This window comes from Musca domestica, unplaced genomic scaffold (genome assembly GCF_030504385.1).
Source record: "Musca domestica strain aabys unplaced genomic scaffold, Musca_domestica.polishedcontigs.V.1.1 11, whole genome shotgun sequence".
Lineage (NCBI taxonomy): Eukaryota > Metazoa > Arthropoda > Insecta > Diptera > Muscidae > Musca > Musca domestica.
The window spans coordinates 653,287-672,501 of NW_026712133.1; the positions used below are offsets into that span (position 1 = coordinate 653,287).

The 19,215-nt window shown below is 36.6% G+C and overlaps 1 protein-coding gene and 1 long non-coding RNA gene across 3 annotated transcripts in view; both read left to right on the plus strand.

Moving 5' to 3' along the window:
• The window catches only part of LOC131805907 (uncharacterized), a 496,437-nt gene that overhangs the window by 216,376 nt on the left and 260,846 nt on the right, over positions 1-19,215 (plus strand). The window lies entirely within an intron of this gene.
• On the plus strand, positions 1,136-18,720 carry LOC131805925 (uncharacterized). 2 transcript variants are annotated; one of them, XR_009343897.1, is made up of 3 exons: positions 1,136-6,420; positions 6,470-6,656; positions 16,822-18,720. It is a non-coding gene; the product is annotated as an uncharacterized LOC131805925 (long non-coding RNA). The 2 variants fall into 2 exon arrangements; XR_009343896.1 differs by having other exon boundaries at positions 6,479-6,656.

Consider the following 19,215-nt stretch of genomic DNA (forward strand, 5'->3'; position numbering starts at 1 on the left):
CAAAATACCGAATATCGGGAGGTACCGTTATATGGGTACTATACCAAAACGTGGACCTATATATCTCATTTTCAATACCAGCCCTCCTAGACACAATGCAAATTATTCTGCCAAATTTTGATGCTCTACATCAAATAATGTGGCCTGTATCGTGATTTCAACAGACGGACATCGTTATGCTGATTATGAATATATATACACTGGTGGCCAAAACTAAAGCAACTGAAATTACAAGGAGAATGAATGCCCTGTAACTTTTTAAAAAATTAAGAAAATGAGAAAGTTTTTCTTGTTTTAAATTAGGTACTTTATTCAGTTTTTAAAAACCTTAAACAAAAAACCAAAATTCATTTTTATACAAAAAATAATGTATGGTAAAGTCAATTAACCCGATTTTGGCTTGGATAAAACAAAAGCAACTCTGTTGTATATTCATATAACCACTGCAATTTCAGTTGTTTTTACCGTGATATTTATCGCTTTTTGCATCCTTCGACATCCTTTTTGAGAAGTTTTTTACAACAGCATGTGTTTTTCTTTTTGTTTTTTAAGTACTGTCCAAAAAAAGTTTAAAAATGGCTAGAAGCAAATACAGTACCTGAATAAAACAGCAATTTATCAGTAACTATGAAAAGAACATATCACAGAATATGATTTGCGAGAAATATTTCATAAATATTTATGTGATTTTATAATTATTTCTGTATACTAAGTCGGTTTTTTGCAACTGTATCAGTAGTAACAGTCTATAACGGATGAAGGCCGTGAAAAACTTCAGCCCGTACTGATCCACAAAAATTGTGAGAGAAGTAAAAAAACAACTATTTAAGAGTTCAACTGGATTGGTGAGAGAGCAATCATTGGATATAAGCTCGAGATCAGTGCGTAGACGAGTAGTGGCAGCTGGTCTGCATGCCCGTAAGACATCAAAAAAGACATTTACATCTGAAAAAATCAATAAGGCTTTCGGAAACGATAATATTAAGTGGAATCAAGCTTAATGGAAAAACATTATTTCTGGGATGAGTCTACGTTTAATATTAAAGGCTCAGACGTGAAAAATTTTACAGTGAGAAGGCCAAAAAATGAAGGACTCAAGCCGCAGTGTTGCAAAGGTACAGTGAAGCATGGGGGAGGGTCAAAAATGGCGTGGCACTGTTTTTCTTTCTATGGACTTGGGCCTATCCATGAAATAAAGGAAGTTATGGATCGGTTTGTTTACAAAGATGTATTGGACATCACGTTGTTCCCTTACGCTGAGTAAAACATTCGGCTCATTTGAGTGTTTCAGCATGACAATGATCCCAAACTTGCATAAAAACTTGTCAAATATTGGTTGCGGGAGTCAAAAATTGATGTTTTGTCATGGCCGGCACAATCACTTGGCCTAAACTCCATAGAAAACCTTTGGAGTATCGTAGATAGGAAGATCAAGCGAGATTCGGAAACAAATAAGCACAACATTATTTAAAGAATCGGGGTGCCTGGGAGAGCATACCACAGGATCAAATTGAGCGTGTTATAGATTCAATGCCTCGTAGTGCCTCGTAGTGTGCAGCTGCTATCAAAAATAATGGATCCTATCGACTACTAGCCAAAATTTAATTATTTTAAAATAAAAAATCAAAAAGTTGCTTTAGTTTTGACCAAGCAAAAATTGGGTCATTTTAGTTTTCGATATATTATTTTTCGTTCAAAATTATTTTTGTATTTTTATTTTTAGTTTCTTTAAAGTGAATTAAAGACCTCATTTAAAAGTGGAAAAATAATTACGATTTGTTTATTTTTGTAAACGATACAGGACATTTATTGTCTTTGCGATTTTAGTTGCTTTAGTTTTGGCCACCAGTGTATATATATATATATATTATGGGGTCTACAACGAATGTTTAGGAATGTTACAAACGGAATGGCAAAGTTAATATACCCTTATTACCTAGGTGGAGGGTATAAAAAGGGTATATTTCTTTTAATTTAAAAAAGCTCAAAAGGCAAAAAAGGTAAGCCTTAAAACATTTGTTCCTCCAGAGCTGGATGAAAAAGTGAAGTTCCTTAATTATTAAGAACAAAAACATTTTTTTGTGAGTGGACAGATAGACACATGGACAGTACGAGCAAGTAAAAAAAGTATAAATTCATCCCGGCCGAACTTTGAATACCCTCCACCGTTTGAAACGAATTTGGCAATTTTCAAAACAATAAAATCCATTAAAAACTCTGTTAAAATCTTAAAAATACCGAATGTAGCCGTTATATTAGGGTCTATACGACGACGTGGACCTGCATAGAAAACTTTTTCCATAAACCATTACAATATTCAAATGCGAAACTTGAATAAAAACATTCGGCGAATAACGTCATACGTTTTAGTATCTGTTACGAACTTAAAATACCAAATTTGAAACAATTCCGGCGAATAATGTCGCGAAAATCCTCAAAATACCGAATAAAGGGGGGTACCGTTATATGGGGGCTATACGAAGACGTGGACCTGAACAGACAATTTGTCTGTCGTAACACCCATATAACGGCACTCCCTATATTCGGTATTTTGATAATTTTAGCTACATTATAAACAGATCTTTTTTCAAGTTTCGCATTTGAATATTGTAATAGCTGATGACAAAAGTTGCCTATGCAGGTCAACGTCGTCGTATAGACCCTAATATACGGCTACATTATGTATTTTTATTTCATATTGTATTTTTTTGAAAATTGCCAAATTTGTACCAAATGGTGGAGGGTATTCAAAGATCGGTCCAACTTTTTTACTTGTTTACAGAATTTTTAACGGATTTAATTTTTTGAAAATTGCCAAATTCGTTCCAAACGGTGGAGGGTATTCAAAGTTCTGCCCGGTCGAATTTACAGTTTTTATACGCTCCACCATAGTATGTAGGGTATATTAATTTGTCATTCCGTTTGTAACACTTCGAAATATACATTTAAGACCCCACAAAGTATATACATTCTTGATCAGAATAAAGTTCTAAGTCGATTTAGCGATGTCCGTCCGCCTGTGGAAATCACTCTAGGTTCCGAACGAAATGAAGTAGGTTGATAAAATTTTGCTCAAATGTTTATTATGTCTGCAGGGCCTTTGGTATTGAAAGTGTGTCATGTAGGTCCACGTTTTGGTATAAGGCCCATATAATGGTACATCACTTCTTTCGGTATATTGCTGATTTAAGCGACATTATTTACCGGAATTTTGGTATTTGAAGTTCGTAATGGGTACTACAGCCTATGACAGAAAATTGTCTGTACAGATCCACGTCTTCATATAACCCCCATATAACGGTACCTCCCGATATTCGGTACTTTGATCAATTTAGCGACATTATTCACCGAAATTGTTTCAAATTTGGTGTTTGAGTTGCGTAATTAATACTACAGCCTAAAATATAATATTGTCTGTGCAGGTCCACGTCTTCGTATAACCCCCATATAACGGTACCTCCCGATATTCGGTATTTTGATGATTTTGGCTACATTATCCACCGATTTCTTTTTCAAGTTTCGCATTTGAATATTTTAATGGTTTATGACAAAATTTGTCTTTGCAGGTCAACGTCGTCGTATAGACCCTAATATAACGGCTACATTCGGTATTGTTAATTTTTTTTTTACTTGTTTTTATTATAATTTTAACATTTTACAATTTAGCACAATATCTATTGCTCTAAAGAGCTTATATCTTTTCTGGACCCAAGGTTAATTTCTGGAATTTTTCGGAGAAATATTTTGCTTTTATTGTCTAGCTTTGCGATTCAAAGCATTTCGACTCTTTTTTGTCATTTTTTCACCCTTTTAAATCCCGTTTTAAAAAATATTTGTATTCTGACCTAGATTGTTATATTCTTTTGTAATTTTTTCCTGGGACTTTACTACTTTTGAATATTTTTGCTTAAATGTTTTGACACAAATCAAGTCCTTTTGAAAAGTTTTGTTCAATAATTTGGATTTTTGACCCTTTTTTGTGAGATAGTTTTGCCATAATACTTAGTTTCTTACATAAATTATTTTCTCTAACTCTCGTTGCAAATTTGATCAATAATTTGTCATATTTAGAAAATTTGTTGAACCTAACAAATTTCCACATCAATAATCAAAGAAAGTTATTGGCTTTTGAAAACTAAAATCTTCCTGTCGTATGATATTAACTGATTTTGACTTACTGAAAGTCCAGCAAGTGGACTTTGAGTGATTTTATTTCTTTTGGGTTATTTTGTCAAAAAGTTGACCCCTTCTGGCAACCCAGCAAACATTTTTAATCAAATCTGTCCTGCGTCAAATACAAGGTAACTTTTTTTGTCTGGGATATTATCCCCAGGAGTTATTTAAACAATAGCTCTTATGACAAAAAACTTTTTTTACCCAAGTGACGAGATCGTAAGCTCAATTGACGAGGAACCAAAGAATTACATACAACTAAAATTCTTTTGGAAAATCTTTTAAATCTTACAACCGCACTTATAAACATTTGCATCCTTCTTCACTTGTTATGCTTTCGTTTTTCATGAACGAAGTAGCAAAACCATGTAAGTTGGCTTTGTCTGTTACAACAAAAACCTCTTCGTCGACCGTGCCTTGTCTATTAATAGAAAAGTGTTGGCTTGTTTGTTCGGGATATCATAGTATTTTGTTGTTGCAAATGATTAGGCTTAACCCCTTTATTGTTGTTTTTATAAAAACAACGTTTGTTTATTAGTGGAGAACTATGATAATGTTCGTTTTTTGTCTGGGATACTCTCCCCAGGAGTTATTTAAAAAATATATTCTATGACAAAAAAAAATGATTACCCAAGTGACGAGATCGTGAGCTCAATGGAAGAGGAACCAAAGAATTACATAGAACTAAAATTCCATTGGAAAATCTTCTAAATCTTACAACCGCACTTATAAAAATGTCTATCTTTCTCCAATTATGCTTTTGTTTCACATGAACGAAGTAGCATAACCATGTAAGTTGGTTTTTCCGTTACAACAAAAACGCCTTCGTCGACCGTACCTTGTCCATTAAAAGAACAGTGTTGGCTTGTTTGTTCGGGATACAATAGTATTTTGTTGTTGCAAAATGATCAGGCTTAATCCCTTTATTGTTGTTTTTATATGTCGATTTAGCGATGTTCGCCCGCCCGTTATCGGAAGCATAGCTGAATGCTACCGGACGCGTCCACAGATTGCGGATAGTGGAACACCCAATAGATATATTGGGCAGCTGTGAATAAATAAGCAGTCGCGGACAATTCAGCGGTACCGGGGGGATAGTCTCGGAACAAATATGTGTTCCTCGGTTTGCAGACAGGGACGTCATCCATGACAGCATTCACAAGCACAGTAAACAATTTTCCGCTCTCCTGGAAAAGACAAAAACGCTCAGTCAGGAAAGTGTTCCTTCTGGCTTCGGAAATGACTCACCACTCTCTGATAAGGAACTTGACATCACGGTCATTTCCTCGTCTCAAAGTGGTAAGTCATTTCAAAAAGCCGCTAAGAACACCCCTAACGAGACTTGTGCAGAGTCACAAATCCAGGAAGGATAATCGTCGGTCACTTCCGATGTCTTAAGCCTCGATCGGCAAGACGCCATCAACGTAGGTGCTGACAGGAATCCTACCAGCAACCCTATCTCTCACGAAGGCGCCGACTCGAAGCAGGCGAAAGCAAGGCGGGGCTATAAAATGTCGGTAAATACTGCAAGAAATTTATCGGCCAGGACCTCGAGAGAGAGAGTATTCTGATTAAGATGAACCTCAAAGTAATTGCAATGTTCGAAAAGAACCATCCGCATTTACCAAGCTGTCTCTTAATCAGGCTCTTTAGCTTTCCTACCATCTGCTATCAATAGCAGGGTAGACCAACCTCTGTTAAGGGCCCTGTGAAGGTCAGTAAATCTACCACCGACAACACGACCACTCAGGTTGATGTTCACGCGGTGGTGGTTAATGCCGACCCCGCGGGGTAAAACCCGTAAGGTATTGACAGCTTGGGTGCCACTACCATCTGTGGATCCGGCACGCATCCTGACAATACTGGGCAAGCAAAACCCCAACCTCAGAACAGACAACTGGCGTCTTGTCAGTTCAAGCACTGAGGGAGGTGGCCTGGTCATCAAGGTATCTATGGAAACGGGTTGTCTGGAGTACCTTCAAGCTCGTGGGGGAAACTTGCATTTCGGCGCCGGTTGGATCCGTTTCCGGCTAAGGCCGTTGCATTAGCAGGAAGGAAAAAGAAGCTACTTAGCATCATGCAGATTAATCTGAATCACTGCAAAGCAGCTGCTGCCGAACTCCTCCTATCCCTCACGAAAGCTGAAGTAGACATAGCCTTAATTCAGGAACCCTATATATACAATAATAGGGTACTGGATTAGGGAGTGGGCAGTACGTCTCTTACCCGGTCTCCAATGGTGATAAGGTAAGGACGTGCATTGTTGTGAAAACAGTTTAAATCTTATCTTCTTTAGCAACTACAGTGGAGGAGACGTTACGGTGGCGGGAATGGAATCTGAATCTAAATCTAAGCGACCTGACCCACCTAGTCACGAAATAGAGGAGCTGCTTAAAGATCTGGCTGACAAAGGGCATCTAGTTATGGGTTGTGATGCAACGCACACCACTTCCAATAGGGCAGCAACGATACCAATGTCAGAGGTGAGTCCATTTTTGATTTTATCTTGAAATATAATCTCAAAATATGTAATAGGGGCAATGATGCAACATTTCAAATCAAAGACAGGACAGAGGTCAGTGACCTCACCCTTACTAACAAGGATGAATCTCTTATACAAGACTGGAAAGTTTCTCCTGAGTGATCGTTTTCAGATCACCGGAAGATAGTTTTCAAAATCTTAGTAGAGGGAATTCATCAAAAACCTTATAGAAAACCAAGGAAGGCAAATTGGGACAAATTTGGGGATCTGGCCATACCTAGGCTTCACTGTTTCGACAATAACTCTCGATATAGACAACTCCGTAAATGCGATAACGAATGCCTTGCTTGATTGCTATGAAAAAGTCTGTCCGCTAACCTACCCAGGCAGGAAATGCCAACCAGTTTGGTGGTCAAAACAATTATGTAAGTTAAGGAGGGACAGTAGACGATTGTACATTAGGGCTAACAAGACCAAACCACGTACGGACTGGGATGCCTTAAAAAAGTACAATTGTAAGCTTATCCGAAATTAAGTGGGCTATAGACACATTCAAGCCTTTTAAGTCCCCAGGGCCAGACGTCATTATTCCCGCTATGATCTAACGTGTCTCAGCGTCAATATCCCCAATACTGGGGGAGATTTCCAAAGCTTGTCTGTGCCTATCCTACATCCCGGAATTATGGAGAGAAGTCACAGTCACTTATATCCCCAAAGCGGGGAAACCGAGTCACTCACTTCCTAAGGACTACAGACCGATAAGTCTCTCATCCTTTCTATTGAAAACATTGGAAATGTTGATAGACACAAATTAGATCTTTACTACCCAAGACCGCCATCAGAACTGATCAGCGTGCCTACATGAAAGGTAAATCTGTTGAAACAGCGCAACATGATGTCGTAGGGTATATAGAGAAGAACATGAATGGCTCCTTGTTCACCTTGGCTGCCTTCCTCTATATTGAGGGAGCCTTCAACAACGTCACGTTAGAATCCATTCACGATTCACTATCAAAACTTAAGGTACCCCAACTCCTCATAGACTGGATTGATACGACGCTTAGTAGCAGAATCATCAACTCGAGCATTGGGGAAACATCCGTCAGGAAATCGGTCACTGGGGGCACGCCGCAAGGGGGTGTCCTATCACCATTACCCTGGCTTTTGGTTATTAACGACATACTCATAGACTTGATCGCACTCTATTCCAGTAAGAACTCCATAGGTAAAAGCTGGGGCCTCAAACCACACATCATTAAATGGATGTATGAGTCAATTGCTCGCCCCATTCTGTCCTATGGAGGTCTACTATGGTGGCATTCCTTGAAGAATTCAACCTACTTACGGCACATTGACAAAGTTCAGGAGCACATCTTAAGCAGCACTGCAAACCCTACTGTTAAGTTCACTGAGCATACATGTAGAGGAACAGACATTCAGGAGTGCTCTTTGACTCAGAGAAATAAACGAATGGCGCAGTCAACCCTTTGGACATTCTACGATTCTAAGACGCGATTCTGTGGGAGTGGTAGCCAATACAAAAGACTATATTTCACCACGGTTGAGCTTTGACCCACCTAACATACACATATCTAACAGAGACGCCTGGGCCCATAACAACACACCTTTCCGCAGCATAGCTGTTTATACCGAGTGTTCAAGGATGGACTGTGGAACTGGAGCTGCTGTCTTTTGTGCTACCCTTAATGTTTGTAAGACCTATAAGCTTGGAAACGACTGTAGCGCATTTCAGGCGGAAATCTTTGCGGTCAAAAAGGCCACAGACTTGCTGGTCACGAGGAATACTGAGGTTAGCGTTCAGGTGACTATATATGTCGATAGTCAGGCGGCACTAAAGGCAATAAATTCCTTTACCATGAAGTCTAGGGCTGTTTTGAACTGCAGAAAAGCTTTGGAAACACTGGGTTGTCCATCAAGCTCTGTTGGGTTCCTGGTCACTCAAACATCCCAGGTAACGAGACTGCAGACGAATTGGCAAGGCTAGGATCCGAATCAACTACCATTGAAGTAGATAACTGGTTAAACCACCACTGTGCCATTTCCTACAGGTTATTCACAGACATTACTCTGAGAGAATCCAACAAAAATGTCTGGACGAAATGGGTTGCACCATCTCCAAAAGAATCTGGCCCACACTCTCAGAGTAGAGAACAAAGTCGCTACTGTCATTGTCGAAACCTGATCTAAAGCTTGTGGTGGGTATCATCGCAGGTCACTGTAAGGTGAGGTCAATGACCTCGAAATGGTGTAGCAACTGCCCAACACTCATTAATGTGTGGCTGGTGGGTGAACTAGTGTAATTCTTCAATTAGCCAGAAGATTCAAGTGGCTAAAGACGGCACGGCAAATTCCTTAGCCGTAGATCACACTCTATAACTCTATCTTCTATTTTCACTCCCTTCTACCAACCATTCCTTCCTTTTTTCTTACTATTCTTCTAGAATGAACACAATGGACCTATAGGTCTCCGAGTGGAGCGGTTACCAAATGGTAACTGCGCGACCTTTAACCTAACCTAACCTAACCTACCGGTGTCCGTCCGTCTATCCGTCTGTGGAAATCACTCTAGCTTCCGAACAAAATGACGTAGGTTGATAACATTTTGCTGAAATGTGTATTATATCTGCAGAGCTCTTGGTATTGAAAGGGGGATGTAGGTCCACGTTTTGTATAGCCCCCATGTAATGGTATCTCCCTTCTTTCGGAATTTTGGTGATTTAAGCGACATAATTAACCGGAAATGCTTCAAATTTGGTATTTAAAGTTCGTAATGGGTATTACAATCAAAAATTGTCTGTGCAGCTCCACGTCTTCGTATAGTCCCCATATAACGGTACCTCCTATTATTCGGTATTTTGAGAATTTTAGCGACATTTTTTACCGGAAATGTTTCAAATTTGGTATTTGAAGTTCGTAACTGATACTTCAGCCTATGACAGAAAATTGTCTGTGCAGGTCCACGTCTTCGTATAGCGCTCATATAACGGTACCTCCCGATATTCGGTATTTTGATGATTTTAGCGACTTTATTCACTGATATTGTTTCAAATTTGGTATTTAAATTCGTAATGGATACTACAGACTGTGAGAGAAAATTGTATGTATGTACAGGTCCACGTTTTGGTATGGCCCCATATAATGGTACCTACCGATATTCGATTACGTATTTAGAGTGCGTAACTACAGTCTGTGACAGACAATTGTCTATGCAGGCCCAGGCCTTCGTATAGGCCCTATATATCAGTACCTCCCTATATTCGGTATTTTGACGATTTTGGGTACAATACTCGCGGAAATTGTTTGAGATGTCGTGTTTGAGGTTCGTAATGGAAGCTACAGCCTGTGACAGAAAATTGTCTATGCTGGTCCAGATCTTCGTATAGCTCCGATATAATGGTACCTTTCTATATACGGAATTTGATGATTTAAGCTAAATTATTCCCCGTTTATTTTATGTTTTGAATTTGAATATGGTAAAGGCTTATGACAAACATAGCCTATGTAGGTCCACATCGTAAAGACCCCAATATAACGGCTGTATTCGTTATTTTTAAGATTTAAACAGAAATCTTACAAATCTTACAACCGAACTTATAAACATTTTCATCTTTCTCCATAACAAGTTTTACATCTTCATAACAAGTCTTACATGTTTACAGCATAACCATGTAAGTTGTTTTTGTCTGTCACAACAAAAATGCCTTCGTCAACCGTACCTTATATGTTAATAGAACTTAATAGAATTGGCTTGTTTGTTCGGGATACCATAGTATTTTGTTGTTGCAAAATGATCAGGCTGAATACCTTTATTTTTGTTTTTTTATAAAAACAACGTTTGTTTATTAGTGGAGAACGATGGTGGTGTTTACCAGTAAGGGTAAGGCATGGAATACCTAGTTTTCGGAAAGAGCCACCAATCCACATCAATTCCCTTGTTATACCTTTCATCATTCCATGGAGGGTATATTAACTTGGTCATTCCGTTTGTAACTCCTCGAAATATTCATAACAAAATTATTTGAATTTTTGAAAAAAAAAAAATCAATATTGGAGTCTGGCGGACCGTTTGTAACACCTCAAAGTGTACATTTAAGACCCCACAAAGTATGTATATTCATGATCAGCATAAAATTCTATGTCGATTTAGCGATGTCCGTCCCTCTATCCGTCTGTAGAAATCACTCTAGCTTCCTAACGAAATAAAGTAGGTTGATAAAACGTTGTGTAATATCTGCAGGACTGTTGGTAATGAAAATAGGTCATATAGGTCCACGTTTTGGTATAGCCCCCTTATAATGGTACTTCCCCTTTTTCGGTATTTTGGTGATTTAAGGGACATTATTCACCGGAAATGTTTCAAATCTGGCACTTGAAGTTCGTAATAGGTACTACAGCCTATGACAGAACATTGTCTGTGCAGGTCCACGTCTTCGTATAGCCCCCATATGAAGGTACCTCCCCTTTTTTCGGTATTTTGGTGATTTAAGCGACATTATTCGCCGGAAATGTTTCAAATCTGGCACTTAAAATCCGTAACGGATACTACAGCCTATGACAGTATGTATGTACAGGTCCACGTTATATAGTCCACATATAAAGAACCCCCCGATATTCGTTATTTTGATGATTTTAGAGGCATTATTCCATGATTTTTTTTATTCTAGTTTCGAATATGAACATTGTAATGGTTTATGACAAAAGTTGCCAATGCAGGTCCACGTCGTCGTATTGACCCTAATATAACGGCTACATTCCGTATATTTTAAATTTGAATCGAATTTATAAGGGATTTTTTTTTGGAAAATTGCCAAATTCGTTCCAAACGGTGGAGGGTATTTAAAGATTGGCCCGGCCGAATTTACAGCTTTTATACCCTTCACCATAGTATGGAGGGTATATTAAATTTGCCGTTTGTAAATGTGAATTATGTTTGCAGGGCTTTTGGTATTGAATGGGTCATGTAAGGGAAATATTTCAAATTTGGTATTTAACTACTACTATCAACAATTGTCTGTGCAGCTCCACGTCTTCGTATAGCATCCATATAACGGTACCCCTTATTATTCGGTAATTTGAGGATTTTAGCGTATGGTATTTAAAGTTCGTAATGGATACTACAGCCTATGACAGAAAATTGTCAGTGCAGGTCCACGTTTTGGTATGGCCCCATATAATGGTATATCGGGAATTTTGATAATTTTAGCCACATTATCCACCGATTTTTTATTTTCAAGTTTCGCATTTGAATACTGTAATGGTTTATGACAAAAGTTGTCTATGCATTTTATGATCTAAACAGAATTTTTAAGGGATTTTATTTTTTGAAAATTGCGAAATTCATTCCAAACGATGGAGGGCATTTAAAGTTCGGCCCGGCTGAATTTACAGTTTTTATACCCTCCACCATATTATGGAGGGTATATTAACTTTGTCATTCCGTTTGTAACTCCTCGAAATACTCATATCAGACCCAACAAAGTATATATATTCTTGATCAGCGTAAAATTCTAAGTCGATTTAGCGATGTCCGTCTGTCTGTCTGTCTGTCTGTCTGTCCGTCTGTCTGTCTGTCTGTCTGTCTGTCTGTCTGTCCGTCTGTCAGTCTGTTGTAATCACGCTATCTTTCGAATGAATTGAGATAGGTGGCTAAAATTTTGCACACATGTTTATTTTTCCAGTAGGCAGGTTAAGTTCGTAAATTGGCCATGTAGGTCCACGTTTTCATATAGCCCCCATATAACGGTACCTCCCTATATTCGGTATTTTGATGATTTTAGCGACATTATTCACGGGAATTGTTTTAAATTTGGTATTTGAAGTTCAAAATGGATACTACACCCTAAGACGGAAAATTATCCGTGCAGGTCCACGTCTTCGTATAGCCCCCATATAACGGTACCTCCCGATATTCGGTATTTTGATGATTTTAGCGACATTATTCACGGGAATTGTTTCAAATTTGGTATTTGAAGTTCAAAATGGATACTACATCCTAAGGCGGAAAATTATCCGTGCAGGTCCACGTCTTCGTATAGCCCCCATATAACGGTACCTCCCTATATTCCGTATTTTGATGATTTTAGCGACATTATTAACCGGAATTGTTTTAAAATTGGTATTTGAAGTTCGTTATGGGAACTAAAGTCTGTGACAGAAAATTGTCTGTGCTGGTCCAGGTCTTCGTATAGCCCCCATATAACGGTACCACCCTATATTCGGTATTTTGATGATTTTAGCTACATTGTTCACCGTTTATTTCAAGTTTCGAATTTGAATATGGTAATGGCTTATGACCAACAATGCCTATGCATGTCCACGTCGTATAGACCCCAAAATAACGGCTATATTCGGTATTTTTAAAATTTTAACAGAATTTTTTAAGGATTTTATTTTTTGAAAATTTCCAAATTCGTTGCAAATGGTGGAGGGTATTAAAAGTTCGGCCCGGCCGAACTTACTGCTTTTTAACTTGTTTTACTTCTTTTTATTATAATTTTAACATTTTACAATTTAGCACAATATCTATCTACAGAGCTTATAACTTAACCCAAGGTTAATTTCTGGAATTTTTTGCAGAAATATTATGCTTGTATTTTCCACCTTTGCGACTCAAAACATTTCGACTCTTTTTTTGACATTTTTCTCCCTTTCATACCCTATGGTAAATATATTCGGATTCTGACCCTAATTATTATCTTCTTTTGAAATATTTTTGCGAGGCTTTACTACTATTGAATATTTTTGCTGAAATCATTGGACTTTGACCCAAATTAAAATCCTTTTGAAAAGTTTTGCTCAAGTTTTTAGATTTCTGACCCACTTTGTTTTTGTTTTTCTTTTTTCAGATGTACTAGGTTTCTTAAATAGATTATTATTATTTTTTTCTTGCAAATTTGATCAATAATTTGTCATATTTAGAAATTTTGTTATTTGTTTTCACATCAATAATCAAAGAAAGTTATTGGCTTTTGAAAAGTAAAATCTTCCTGTCATATGATATTAAGCGATTTTTACTTACTGAAAGTCCTGCAAGTGGACTTTAAATGATATTATTTATTTTGGTTCATTTTGTCAAAAAAGTTGACCCCTTCTGGCAACCCAACAAATATTTTTAATCAAATCCATCCGGTGTTATTTAAAAATAATAATACCCAGGTGTTATTTAAAAATAACTCCTATGACAAAAACCTTTTTTTTACCCAAGTGACGAGTTCGTAAGCTCAATAGAAGTGGAACCAAAGAATTACATAAAATTAATTTCTTTTGGAAAATCTTCAAAATTTACAATCGAACTTATAAACAGTTCCATCTTTCTCCACTTGTTATGCTATCGTTTTAAGTGAACGAAGGAGCATAACCATCTAAGTTGGTTTTGTCTGTTACAACGAAAACCTCTTCGTCGACCGTGCCTTTTCTATTAATAGAACAGTGTTGGCTATGACAAAAAAATGTTTTTATCCAAGTGACGAGATCGTATACTCAATGGAAGAGGAACCAAAGATTTACATAAAACTAAAATTATTTTGGAAAATCTTCTAAATCATACATCCGCACATATAAAATTTCTATCTTTCTCCACTTGTTAGCTTTCATTTTACATGAACGAAGTAGCATAACTATGTAAGTAGGTTTTGTCAGTTACAACAAAAAACAGTGTTGGCTTGTTTGTTCGGGATACCATAGTATTTTGTTGTTGCAAAATGATCAGGCTTAATCCCTTTATTGTTGTTTTTACATAAACAACGTTTGTTTATTAGTGGAGAACGATGGTAATGTTTACATTGTTGTTGTAACAGACAAAACTAACTTACATAGTTGGGACACCTCCGTTATTATTTGAGAGATGTACCGCCCGAGTCAAACTCCCTACCTGGCAATGTCCTTGAATTGGATCATACCTGAGTCATGGGAGTCATACCAAATTTCAAATATTGACAATAACACCGAAATGCCATCATCTCATCGAAATTTGTTTACAATTATATAACAAACTCTTAGTACTTTGATCAAGAAGCTTGCATCAAAACCCAATACCATAAGACGTTCATGTAAAATGAAAGCATAACATGTGGAAAAAGATGAAAATGTTTATAAGTGCGTTTGTAAGATTTAGAATATTTTCCAAAAGAATTTTAATTGTATGTAATTCTTTGGTTCCTCTTCTATAACTTATCCTCATTTTAAAAATAAAAATTGGGATAAAATTTTAAATCTCTAACCAAATTACTCCTTTTCTTTGGACAACTTCTCTTTTTTGTAACACAGCAAAATTTCATAAAGCTTAACGCTAAACAACTAAAAATTAAGCAATGTCGAAAAATTATTGCATTTAACGTAAAAGACAGAAGGAGAACCTATATAGATTATCTCGCAGGTCCCGCTATTTAATGATGAATTTACATTAGCAAGGAAAAATCTCACGGATCGTTACGAGAATAAAATACTGCAAATTAATGATGTCACACTATTCAAAAACTACCACGCACTATAAATAGCTGCATTTAGATACTGGGGTAGCATAGTGTCGATGTTATAGGATGGGATGCGATATAATAAACATTTGTTCAACGAAATTATCCAGAGCCTTTGTAGAAGAATTCGAGAACTCATTAAGCGATTGTAAACAAATTCAAAAATGGGAACAATTTGACGCTTTCTTAACAAGCAAATTTGAAACATTAGAGTCAGTTGGTAATATAAAATCCTCTATATCAAAATTTGCTCAACAAAAACCAACTAACAATCACACACCTAGATTTTTGAACAAAATGCAAAAAATGTTTCAAAAATACAAACAATTTTGGAGGAAGACCTACTATTATAACTTTACCTCAACAAAAAAATCATATATGTCAATTCTGCAAATCAAATCACTTCATCAGAGGTTGCAGCGAATTTTTGAAACAGAGTGTGAACGACTGAATTAACATCGAAAAAACATCACACTTATGCTACAATTGCTTGTCATACCGTGAAGCATCCTACAAAGGAAACAAATGTCACTTCTTCCCTAGATAAAGTACTTAAACGTTTCTGGGAGGTGGAAGAGACCCCTATAAATGTTTTAGGGTCAGAAGAAGATCAATTTTGTGAACAAAACTACATTGAAGCAGCAATAAGTAACAAGGATGGAAGAAATGTGGTGACTCTCCATTCAAAAAATGGGAGGAATTGGGAAATTCCCGAAACATTGCCTTAGCTCAATTCTACAAAATGGAGAAACCACTTATGAAAACACCCGATATACCCCCAATACTTGAATAATTAAAACTTGGTCATATGAGGAAAATCAATCCGAATGAAAAAGTGCCAAATTATTATCTACCACATCACGCTGTGATTAAACAAAACAAGTCTCAATGACATATTGTTTCCAGGACCCATTTCACAACAAGATTTGGTACTACAAGTTTTAAAGTGGAGATTCTTCAAATATGACTTCAATACAGATATAAAAAAGATGTATCTCCAAATACTTTTTGATTAAAATCAAACAAAATATCAAAGAATTCTCTTTAGACAGTCTCCTGAAAACCCAGTAGAGGATTATAAGCTGTTAACAGTTACATATGAAGTTAATTGCACACCATATTTAGCATTGAGAACTCTTTTTAAACTATCAGAAAATGTAAAAGATTCGTATCTTAGAGCCGCAAACATAATTTGGAATAATTTATGTATTGATGATGTATTAGCTGGCGGCCACACTAAAAATGAATCAATCAAACCCCGAAAGGAATTAACTGCCGCTTCAGACTCTGCTGGTTTTACACTCATAAAATGGGCATCAAATGATGATCAGGCGATTACTTTTCCTTCACACCGCCTTCTATGGCGACTAACATGTATATTCAAAGCGAGAAGTTTTATCAACAATAGCCAAATTGTTTGACCCATGTGTATGACTGGCACCTGTGGTCGTCGTAGCTAAGCTAAAAGTGCAACAAATCTGGCTAGACAAAATTGACTAGGATGATCAATTGAAACCATTAACTCAGATGAACTGGAATAATTTTGTTAAAAACAGAAAGAAATTGTATATCTCATAGTTTCTGGATGGATTGATTCAACACGCATGATGGTTCTGTAGAGATTCATGGATTTTGTGAAAAAAAACTTAGCCTCGCCTTTGTTTTTTTTTTCAGATGTGGCCGCCTACTTGCCAAATCAAGACTGCTGTTTAGAAGATCGCAGCCGTATCCCGAACTCACCTGTCCGTTCAAAAGCAAAAGCAAAAATAGACCCATCGTTCCATTTCCACATCCCCGAAGGGCGGCAGAGAAGTCGATCCGACGACTATGCCAAGAAGACCATGCCCTCAGTGACTGTGAGAGGTTCTACAGGCAGACGCCCTTCCAGCATGTGACACAGTGGAGCAAATTGGACATCAATTAGTTAGAATTTTAAACGCGATCGCAAGTTTCAAGTTGAATTATATATTAAAACTTAAACTCTAGTGAAATAATACTGAAGTGCCTACTTACCTAAATAAAACTTATGAACTATTGAATTAAAATTTGAGAACTAGTAAATAACAAACTTAAAGATTTTTATTCAGTAGCTCTAGAGTCTGAAATTATTGGTGTACTTACCGATACACATAATAGCAAAATAAGCCCACTTTTACTGTATCCTCATCAATTTAGAAAGAATAAACTAACGTTTTCAAGGCTAATCTTCCAATTTCGCATGTTTTGCCAGCGGACGATGAGAACTTGATTGAGCTCTATAAACTTATGAGCGTCAAGGTTGCAGTGACAAAACATGAAGTCATCTTCGAGGTCAAGATACCCTCAGTCAATCAACAGTTCTTTGAACTGTCCAAACTCCGAAGGAACGCAGTCTCTAACCCCAGTGGAGTCAATATATTTAATAATCAACCAATTGCAACCTCAACAGGATTATTGGATCTACAGTTTGGACCCAATTGCATCATCAAAATATATGGATTTTCGCTACTACTGTCGATGTTGAATCTTCTATTGTATGCGGTACGGAGACAAATCTTATCATCATCAAAAATGCCGGAATAATGAAGATGGGTTCCAACTGTGCCATGAAGAACGATTTTGTCATCATAGATTAAAAGACATCCATTCTATAAGTCCACTACAGGGAATAGAAAAGTTGAATGAATCAACTCTTAAGCATTTGCCACAATTTATCCACTCCACCAGTCTTCACCATCATGCAGTTAGCTACACCTCATTATGTTGCTGCATTATTGTTGTGCTTGGTCTGCTGAGTTGGAGAATGCATTCAAGGTAAACAACCCAGCTCAATGTACACCTACTCCAGCTGTAAGAACTCACAAATCAGCGACAAATGGCTTCGTTTCTGCTACATTTACTACTTGAACGCTGTCAACGCGGCGGAGAATGTTAAAACATACGTATTTACATATATATTCAACATACATATTTATATGTAAGTTGTGATATATTTACAGTTTTTTTTTCTAGTTTTTCAAGTAGTTAATTCAGCATTTTTATGTACCTCATTTATTAACGTAACAGTAAATCATTTTATCCTTATATCTTATTTAGGTTCATTTCTTCACTTTTGTATGAATAATATTTGACCTAGTTTTACTTTATGCAATTCATCAATTATGCTAAGAACTTATTTGTATACAATAATGAACATAATAAAAAGAGTTTTTGTCAGTTGTCTTCCATGAAGCGACCAGAAACAATTTGTGTTTAATTTCTAAAAACGTCTTTCCTTCAAGTTTATGTGCTTGCAAGGAGATTTTAAAGGACTATAAGTGTCAGTTCAAATTTAAGTGTTTGAACTGAATTCCACTAGATCTGAGTTTTCTTAACTGGTCTAAAACCGCAAAAAATGAGGAACTAGTCTTCGATGTCCGTTAAACTTAGTCGTAGAATTATTTAAAAGCGCAATTAGCTTTAATAATTTTCACACTTATTATGTAAGTGAATCGTACTATCTACAACCTAAAATGTAAGCAAATTGTCTCAAATGTAGTTATTGTTTGCAGGAAAATAGACGAACAATTCAAAATGATCAGGAGAATTGCACAATGTCACCATGTTAAGAAGACAATGATAAGTGAATAATCATTGATTACTTACAATCAATTCGAATTGTCATTGTTTCCAAAAAAAAAACGCCATTTTATACAATTTCGAAAGCTAATCAGTAAAGAATATTTAAAATTTAATGTGATTCCCAAGCATTTGCCATTTTGTTTTTGATTATTTTCCCCTCAAATTATTCACTGTTCTCAAAGAGTTATTGTATTCAACACAAGCAGCAATAATGAGCAAAGCTGTAATTTGATTGTACGGTACAAATAAATGATTTGGATAGTTGTCGTTAAGATTTCACTTTTCCTGCTAACCCTCTAGTGTAGCTCGATCCACTTCTCTTCAATATGAAACAAATTATTTTTTTCTGAAGGCACTGTTGTATTCTTCGGCATTACTCAATTATGTACGATGTCTTCCCTAATTTCCCTGCGCGTGCGAATTGTGTATTTTTAATTTATTTAATATTTCACAAATGTAGAACTATTG